This window comes from Eumetopias jubatus, unplaced genomic scaffold (assembly GCF_037043125.1).
Source record: "Eumetopias jubatus isolate StellerSeaLion01/CBP00866 unplaced genomic scaffold, mEumJub1_p1.0 scaffold_11, whole genome shotgun sequence".
NCBI lineage: Eukaryota > Metazoa > Chordata > Mammalia > Carnivora > Otariidae > Eumetopias > Eumetopias jubatus.
Window position 1 is genome coordinate 45970266 of NW_028274817.1, and position 8232 is coordinate 45978497.

Sequence of the window (8232 nt, forward strand, 5' to 3'; positions counted from 1 at the left end):
TAAAAAAGAATCAGAGATGAAGAGTGCAATAAATAAGATTGGAAATGGGCTTGATGGAATGAACAGCAGATTGAAAGAGGCAGAGGAACGAATTAGTGACCTAGAAGATGAAATAATAGAAAATAATGAAGCTGAACAGAAGAGAGAAAGAATTATGCAACATGAGAATAAGGCTAAGGGATCTCAGTGACACCATCAAACGTAATAGCATTTGTATTATAGGAGTCCCAGAAGAAGAAGAAGAGAGAAAAGGCAGCAGAAAAATTATTTGAAGAAATAATAGGTGAAACTTTCCTAATCTGGGGAAGGAAACAGGCATCTAGACCCAGGAGGCACAGAGAATCCCCATCAAAATCAACAAAAGCAGGCCAACACCAAGACACACTGTAGTTAAATTTGCAAAATATAGCAATAAAGAAAAAATCTTAAAAGCAGCAAGTCAAAAGTAGTCCTTAACGTACAAGGGAAGACCCATAAGGCTAGCTGGCAATTTCTCAACAGAAAGTTGGCAAGCCACAAGTGAATGGCATGATATATTCAAAGTGCTGAATGGGAAAAATCTGCAGCCAAGAATAAGCTACCCATCAGGTTATCATTCAGAATACAAGAAGAGATAGAGTTTCCCAGACAAACAAAAACTAAAGGAATTTGTAACCACTAAACTAGCCCTGCAAGAAATATTAAAGGGGACTCTTTGACTCTTTGACCAAAAGTGAAAAAGACAAGAAAGGTTCAGAGAAATCTCCAGAAACAATGACAAAACAAGTAATAAAATGGCACTAAATACGTATCTATCAATAATTACTCTATATGTAAATGGACTAAATGCTCCAATGAAAGGACATAGGGTGTCAGAATGGATGAAAAGAGACCCATCTGTATGCTGCCTACAAGAGACTCATTTTAGACGTAAAGACACCTGCAGACTGAAAGTGAGGGGTGGAGAGATTTATCATACAAATGGCTGCCAAAAGAAAGATGGAGTAGCAATACTTACATCGGACAAACTAGACTTTAAAACAGAGTGTAACAAGAGACAAAGAAGGGCACTATATCATAATAAAGGGGACAATCCAACAAGAAGATATAGCAATTGTAAATATTTATGCACTCAACATGGGAGCAACAAATATATAAAACAATAACAAATATAAAGGACCTAATTCATCCTAATACAATAATAATAGGGGATTTTAACACCCCACTTACATCAATAGAGAGATCATCTAAATAGAAAATCAAGAAGGAAACAATGGTTTTGAATGATACACTGGACCAGATGGACTTAACAGATATATTCAGAACATTCCATCCTAAAACAGCAGAAGACACCTTCTTTTCAAATGCATATGGGACATTCTCCAGAATACATCACATATTAGGTCACAAATCAGACCTCAACAAATACAAAAAAGAGTGAAATCATACCATGCCCTTTTCTGACCACAATACAATGAAACTGGAAGTCAAACACAAGAAAGCATTTTGAAAGACCACTAATACATGGAGGTTAAACAACATGCTACTAACATCAAAAACTAATGATGTAATGTATGGTGATTAACATAACAATAAAAAATTTAAAAAAACAACATGCTACTAAACAATGAATGGGTCAACCAGGAAATCAAAGAAGAAATTAAAAAATACATGGAAACAAATGAAAATGAAAACACAACAGTCGAAAACCTTTGGGATGCAGCAAATGTGGTCCTAAGAGGGAAGTATATAGCAATACAGGCCTAACTCAAGAAGCAAGAAAAATCTCAAATAACCTATCCTGACGCCTAAAGGAGCTAGAAAAAGAACAACAAACAAAGCCTAAAGCCAGCAGAAGGAAGAAAATAATGATTAGAGCAGAAATAAATGATACAGAAACTAAAAAACAAGAGAAGAGAACAATGAAACCAGGAGCCGGCTCTTTGGAAAAATTAATAAAATTGATAAACTCCTCGCCAGACTTATCAAAAAGAAGAGGGAAAGGACCCAAATAAATAAAATCACAAATGAGAGAGGAGAAATAACAACCAACACCATGGAAATACAAACAATTATAAGAGATTATTATGAAAAACTATATGCCAACCAATTGGACAACCTGGAAGAAATGGATAAATTCCTAGAAACATATAAACTACCAAAACTGAAACAGGAGAAAATATAAAATTTGAACAGACTGATAACCAGCAAAGAAACTGAATCAGTAATAAAAAAACTCCCAACAAACAAAAGTCCAGGGCCAAACGGCTTCAGAGGCAAATTCTACCATTTAAAGAAGTTAATACCTATTCTTCTCAAACTATTCCAAACAATAGAAAAGGAAGGAAAACTTCCAAATTCATTCTATGAGGCCAGCGTTACCCTGATACCAAAACCAGATAAAGACTCCACTAAAAAAGAGAACGATAGGCCAATATCCTTGATGAATATGGATGCAAAAATTTTCAATAAAATACTAACAAACTGAGGGGCTGTTGGGTGATTCAGTCAAGCATCTGCCTTCAGCTCGGGTCATGATCCCAGGGTCCTGGGATCAAAGCCCTGGGTGGGGCTCCGTGCTCGGCGGGGAGCCTGCTTCTCCCTCTCCCTCTGTCTGCCATTCCACCTGCTTGTGCTCTCTCTCTCTGCCAAATTAATAAACAAAATCTTTATAAACAAAATCTTTAAAAAAAATACTAACAAATCGAATCCAACAATACACTTAAAAAATCATTCACCACAATCAAGTGGGAATTATTGCTAGGTTTCAAGGGTGGTTCAATATTCACAAATCAATCAACGTGATATACCACATAAATAAAAGAAAGGATAAGAAACATATGATCACCTCAAGAGATGCAGAAAAACAATTTGACAAAGTATAACATCCATTCATGATAAAAAAAAAAACCCCAACAAAGTAGGTTTAGAGGGAACATATGTCAACATAATAAAGGTCATATATGAAAATCCCACAGCTAATATCCTCCATGGGGAAAAACTGAGAACTTTTCCTCTACAGTCAGGAACAAGACAGGGATATCCACTCTCACCACTTTTATTCAACATAGTACTGGAATTCCTAGCCACAGCAAAAAAGAAATAAAAGGTAACCAAATCAGCAAGGAAGAAGTCAAACTTCCACTATTTGCAGATGACATGATACTATATATAGAAAACCCTAAAGACTCCACCAAAAAACTACTAGAATTGATAAATGAATTCAGTGAAGTCACAGGATACAAAAGCAATGTACAGAAATCTGTTGCTTTTCTATACACTGACAATGAAGCAGCAGAAAGAGAAATTAAGGAATCAATCCCATGTATGATTGTACCCAAAACAATAAAATACCTAGGAGTAAACCTAACCAAAGAAATGAAAGCCCTGTACTCTGAAAACTATAAAACACTGATGAAAGAAACTGAAGATGACACAAAGAAATGGAAAGATATTCCATGCTCATGGATTGGAAGAACAAATACTGTTAAAATGTCTATACTACCCAAAGCAATCTACGCATTTAATACAACCCCTATCAAAATACCAACAACATTTTTCACAGAGCTAGAACAAACAATCCTAAAATTTGTATGGAACCACAAAAGACTCCAAATAGCCAAAGTAGCCTTGAAAAAGCAAAGCAAAGCTGGAGGCATCACAATTCTGGACTTAAGTTATATTACAAAGTTGTAGAGATCAAAACAGTATGGTACCAGCACAAAAACAGATACATAGATTAATAGAACAGAATAGAAAATCCAGAAATAACCCACAACTATAAGGCCAATTAGTCTTTGACAAAGCAGGAAAGAATATCCAATGGGAAAGAGAGAGTATCTCCAACAAATGGCGTTGGGAGGACTGGACAGCAACATGCAAAAGAATGAACATGGGCCACTTTCCCACCATACACAAAAATAAATTCAAAGTGGATTAAAGACCTAAATGTAAGACCTGAAACCATAAAAATCCTAGAGGAGATCACAGGCAGTAATGTCTTTGAATTTGGCTGTAGCCAACTTCTTTCTGGATATGTCTCCTGAAGCAAGAGAAACAAAAGCAAGAATAAACCATTGGGATTCTGTCACAATAAAAAGCTTCTGCACAGCAAATGAAACAATCAACAAAACCAAATGACAACCTATGGAATGGGAGAAGATATTTGCAAATGACATATATGATGAAGGGTTAGTATCCAAAATCTATTATGAACTTATAAAACTCAACACCCAAAAAACAAATAATCTGATTAAAAATGAGCAGAAGACATGAATAGACATTTTTCCAAAGAAGACAGACACATGAAAAATGCTCAATATCACTTATTATGAGGGAAATACAAATCAAAACTACCCCCTTACACCTGTCAGAATGTCTAAAATCAACAGCACAAGAAACAACAGGTGTTGGTGAGGATGTGGGGAAAGGGGAAACTTCCTGCACTGTTGGTGGGGATGCAAAGTGGAGCAGCCACTCTGGAAAACACTATGGAGGTTCCCCAAAAAGTTAAAAATAGAAGTACCCTATGATCCAGCAATTGTACTACTGGGTATTTACCCAAGGAATACAAAAATACTAATTCAAAGGGATGCATGAACACCTATGTTTATAGCAGCATTATCTACAATAGCCAAACTATGGAAACAGCCCAAGTGTCTATTGACTAATGAGTGGATAAAGAAGATGTGTTACACCTGAAACAAATAATGCATTATATGTTAATTTTAAAAATAAATGAGAAAAAAAAGATGTGTTACACACACACACACATACACACACAGGAATATTACTCAGCCATAAAAAAGAATGAAATCTTGCCATTTGCAATGACATGGATGGAGCTGAGAGCATTATACTAAGTGAAATAAGCCAGTTAGAGAAAGACAAATACCATACGATTTCACGCATATGCGGAATTTAAGAAACAAAACAGATGAGCAAAGAGAAAAGAGTGAGGCAAACCAAGAAACAGACTCTTTTTTTTTCTTTTTAAAGATTTATTTTATTTATTTGACAGAGAGATAGTGAGAGCAGAAACACAAGCAGGGGGAGTGGGAGAGGGAGAAGAACGTTTCCTGCCGAACAGGGAGCCTGATGCGGGACTCAATCCCAGGACCCTGGGATCATGACCGGAGCCGAAGGCAGATGCGCAACAACTGAGCCACCCAGAACAGACTCTTAACTATGGAAAACAAACTGATGGTTATCAGAGGGGAGGTGGATGGGGGGATGGGTGAAATAGGTGAAGGGAATTAAGGAGGGCACTTGTGATGAGCACCAGGTGTTGTATGGAAGTGTTGAATCACTATATCATACACCTGAAACTAACATTATACTGTATGGTAACTAACGGGAATTTACATAAAAACTTAAGAAAATCTCTTAGTAAATTTCAAGAATACAACACAGTGTTACTAACTATAGTTGCCATGCTAGACATTAGATCTCCAGAACATATTCATCCTACATTAATGAACCTCTGTCCCTTTGACCAGCATCTCTCCATTTCCCCCATGTCCTCTCCCCAGACCCTGGGAGCCACCATTCTACTGTTTTTATGAGCTTGATTTTTTTTGGATTCCACATATAGGTGAAATCACGCAGTATTTGTATTCCTTTGTTTGGCTTAGGGGCTCTTTTTTTCTGCTATGGTAAATGTGACATTTTTCTCATTTCCATTTCTAGGTATGTATAGCTATGGTACAGAAAATTGTTTATTGTTGTGTATTTATCTTAAATCCAAACTCTTTTAATAATTATAGAGTTTTTGTTATTGAAGTCTTGGGTTTGCTATGTATATAAGTATACATGAGGAAAAAAGATCATTTAATCTCATTTTTCATAGTATATACACAGATTTTCTTATCTTCATTCTCAGAATAGCACTATCTAGTGGAATTTTCTGTGAGGATGGAAATGTTCTATAGCTGTCCTGATACAGTAGCAACTAGACACATGTAGCTACTGAGCACTTTAAATGTGCCTAGTGAGACCAAAGAACTACATTTAAAATTTTATGTACTTTTAATTAATTTAAATGTAGATGGCCACATATGACTGGTAGCTATCATATTGAACAGCACAGGTATGAAATATCTAAACAAATGTTGAATAATAATAATAGTAGGGATATCTGTATAGTTCTTGGGTTTTTAAAAAGATTTATATATTTATTTATTTTAGAGAGAGAGAGAAAGAGAGAGAGTGACTGGGGGGAGGGACAGAGGGAAAGAATCTCAAGTAGACTCCCGCTGAGTGCAGAGCCCAATGTGGGGCTCAGTCTCATGACCCATGGATCATGACTGGAGCCAAAACCAAGAGTCAGATGCTTAACCGACTGAGCCACCACAGTGCCCCTATATAGTTCCTGCTTTTAAACAAAATGCTTTGTCTTTTGCTACTTAGGATACTCTTTGTTGTTGGTTTTTGGTAAATATACTATTATTTAGGGTTTTTTCTATTCCTATTTTACTTAGAGTTTTTATTAGGAATTCCTGCTGAATTTTATCAAATTCCTTTTCACTATGAATGTGATCATAGGGCTTTCTCCTTTAATTTGGTGATACAATGGATTATGATGATAGATTTTCTTATATCTAACCACCCTCATTACTGGAATAAACCATATTTGGTCATACTTGTTATTAAGTAATTTCAACATAAAAATTTTGAAGTCATTTTTAACTAGAAACTATGTTTTAGTTTCTTCAGTCAGTATCTGGATCTTTCAATTTCTCCACCATCTATGACAAGGTAGAATTCTGCTGCCCCTTTTGGGCATAGATCATTATTACTGTAGAGCCCAGAACACTCAGGATGTAGCCCATCTTTCTATATATAATCAATTACTTCATTCAAAAAGTATGAAGATAAAAGTGAACTAGGGTGAAACAGATAAAAAGTAGAAACCAAACATAGGCTAGGCAACTCTTGGAAAAATTCTTGGTAAATATGACCAAGGCTACTACAATTTTTCCTTATACCCTACAGATTTTTTTCCCCTAGTGTTTTGATAGGAATAAAAATGGCTGATAGGAATAAAAATGGTCCTGGGAACAAAGTAAGAAGCAGCAAAGGGCATGTAAGACAGATAAATTAACTAAAGAAATGTTATTGTACAAGTAACAATTTAAGCAATGTTATAGTTGGAGGGCTTTATATAAGGGCAAATATTTGTTGAAATATATAGTATCTTCTAAACACAATAAAATTTAAAATTTCTCCTAAATAAAGAGATAAGGAAAATAAAAGACCATCTTTGGCAGAAGCAAAATACTATCAGTTAGAATTAATTTGGGAGTATGAAAATTAAAAATAAGAATGAGAAAGATAGAATAAAAATTATGATGATGTTAACAGAAGCCCCAGATAAAGCGTCTTAATTCTGCTTACCTGACTAATATACTCAGTGCACCCAGGGGATGCTAGTGAAAAGGCACAGGCTATAAAATTGGTAGCTGTTTCAATTCCCACTGCAAAGGAGACATCAAGTTCATGACTAAGTGAGGGAACATGACTATAAACAAAACTTGGCATATCTGTACTATTTTTTACATACACTACACTTCCTCAAGTCAAGTCCAGCCCATGTAAAGAATCAAAAGCTCTTATACATACATTTGTGCTAAATAAACTCTGAACATTTACCAAATTCCAGTTTAGTGCTATGTTTTTTCCCAGTTAAATAAAATCCCACAGTGGCTATAAAATAGGATAGTTCTTACTGATGTTCTAGTAGTTATCATTATGCCAGTGAGCCAAGATTGATAGTTTTTTTTAGGCTGATAATTTCTAACATGTCATGACCCACCAATCAAAGTATCCACAAATACGTGCAAATGACTGGTAAATGAGAAGAAAATACATCATGTTTTCCAGAGAAATGAGCAGTAGATAAGCATTTAATTTCTATTTCACTATGATTAAGAAAGCTCTACTTCTGCCAGAAGAGAAGACCAAAAAGGCAGGATTTTGTTGAAAGGTTCACAGACAGTCTCAATTTCTAGAGTCTGACATCAACATTATCCTTATCTCTTTCTGTTATTTGTTCCCCAAATGCTCCCTCATTTGGAGACCTTTTCTGGGAAAGTTGTTTACCCATAGTGTAGGCCTTGAACAGTGAGACTCAACTATAACTCTAAACCAAGTCAACGAGAGCTGAAGTTAAATTTGCTTTTGACTTAGCTACATAGAAACGGATCTGAATGTAGGGCAGAGACAAAAATAGACTCCTGAGATAATTTTTTAATT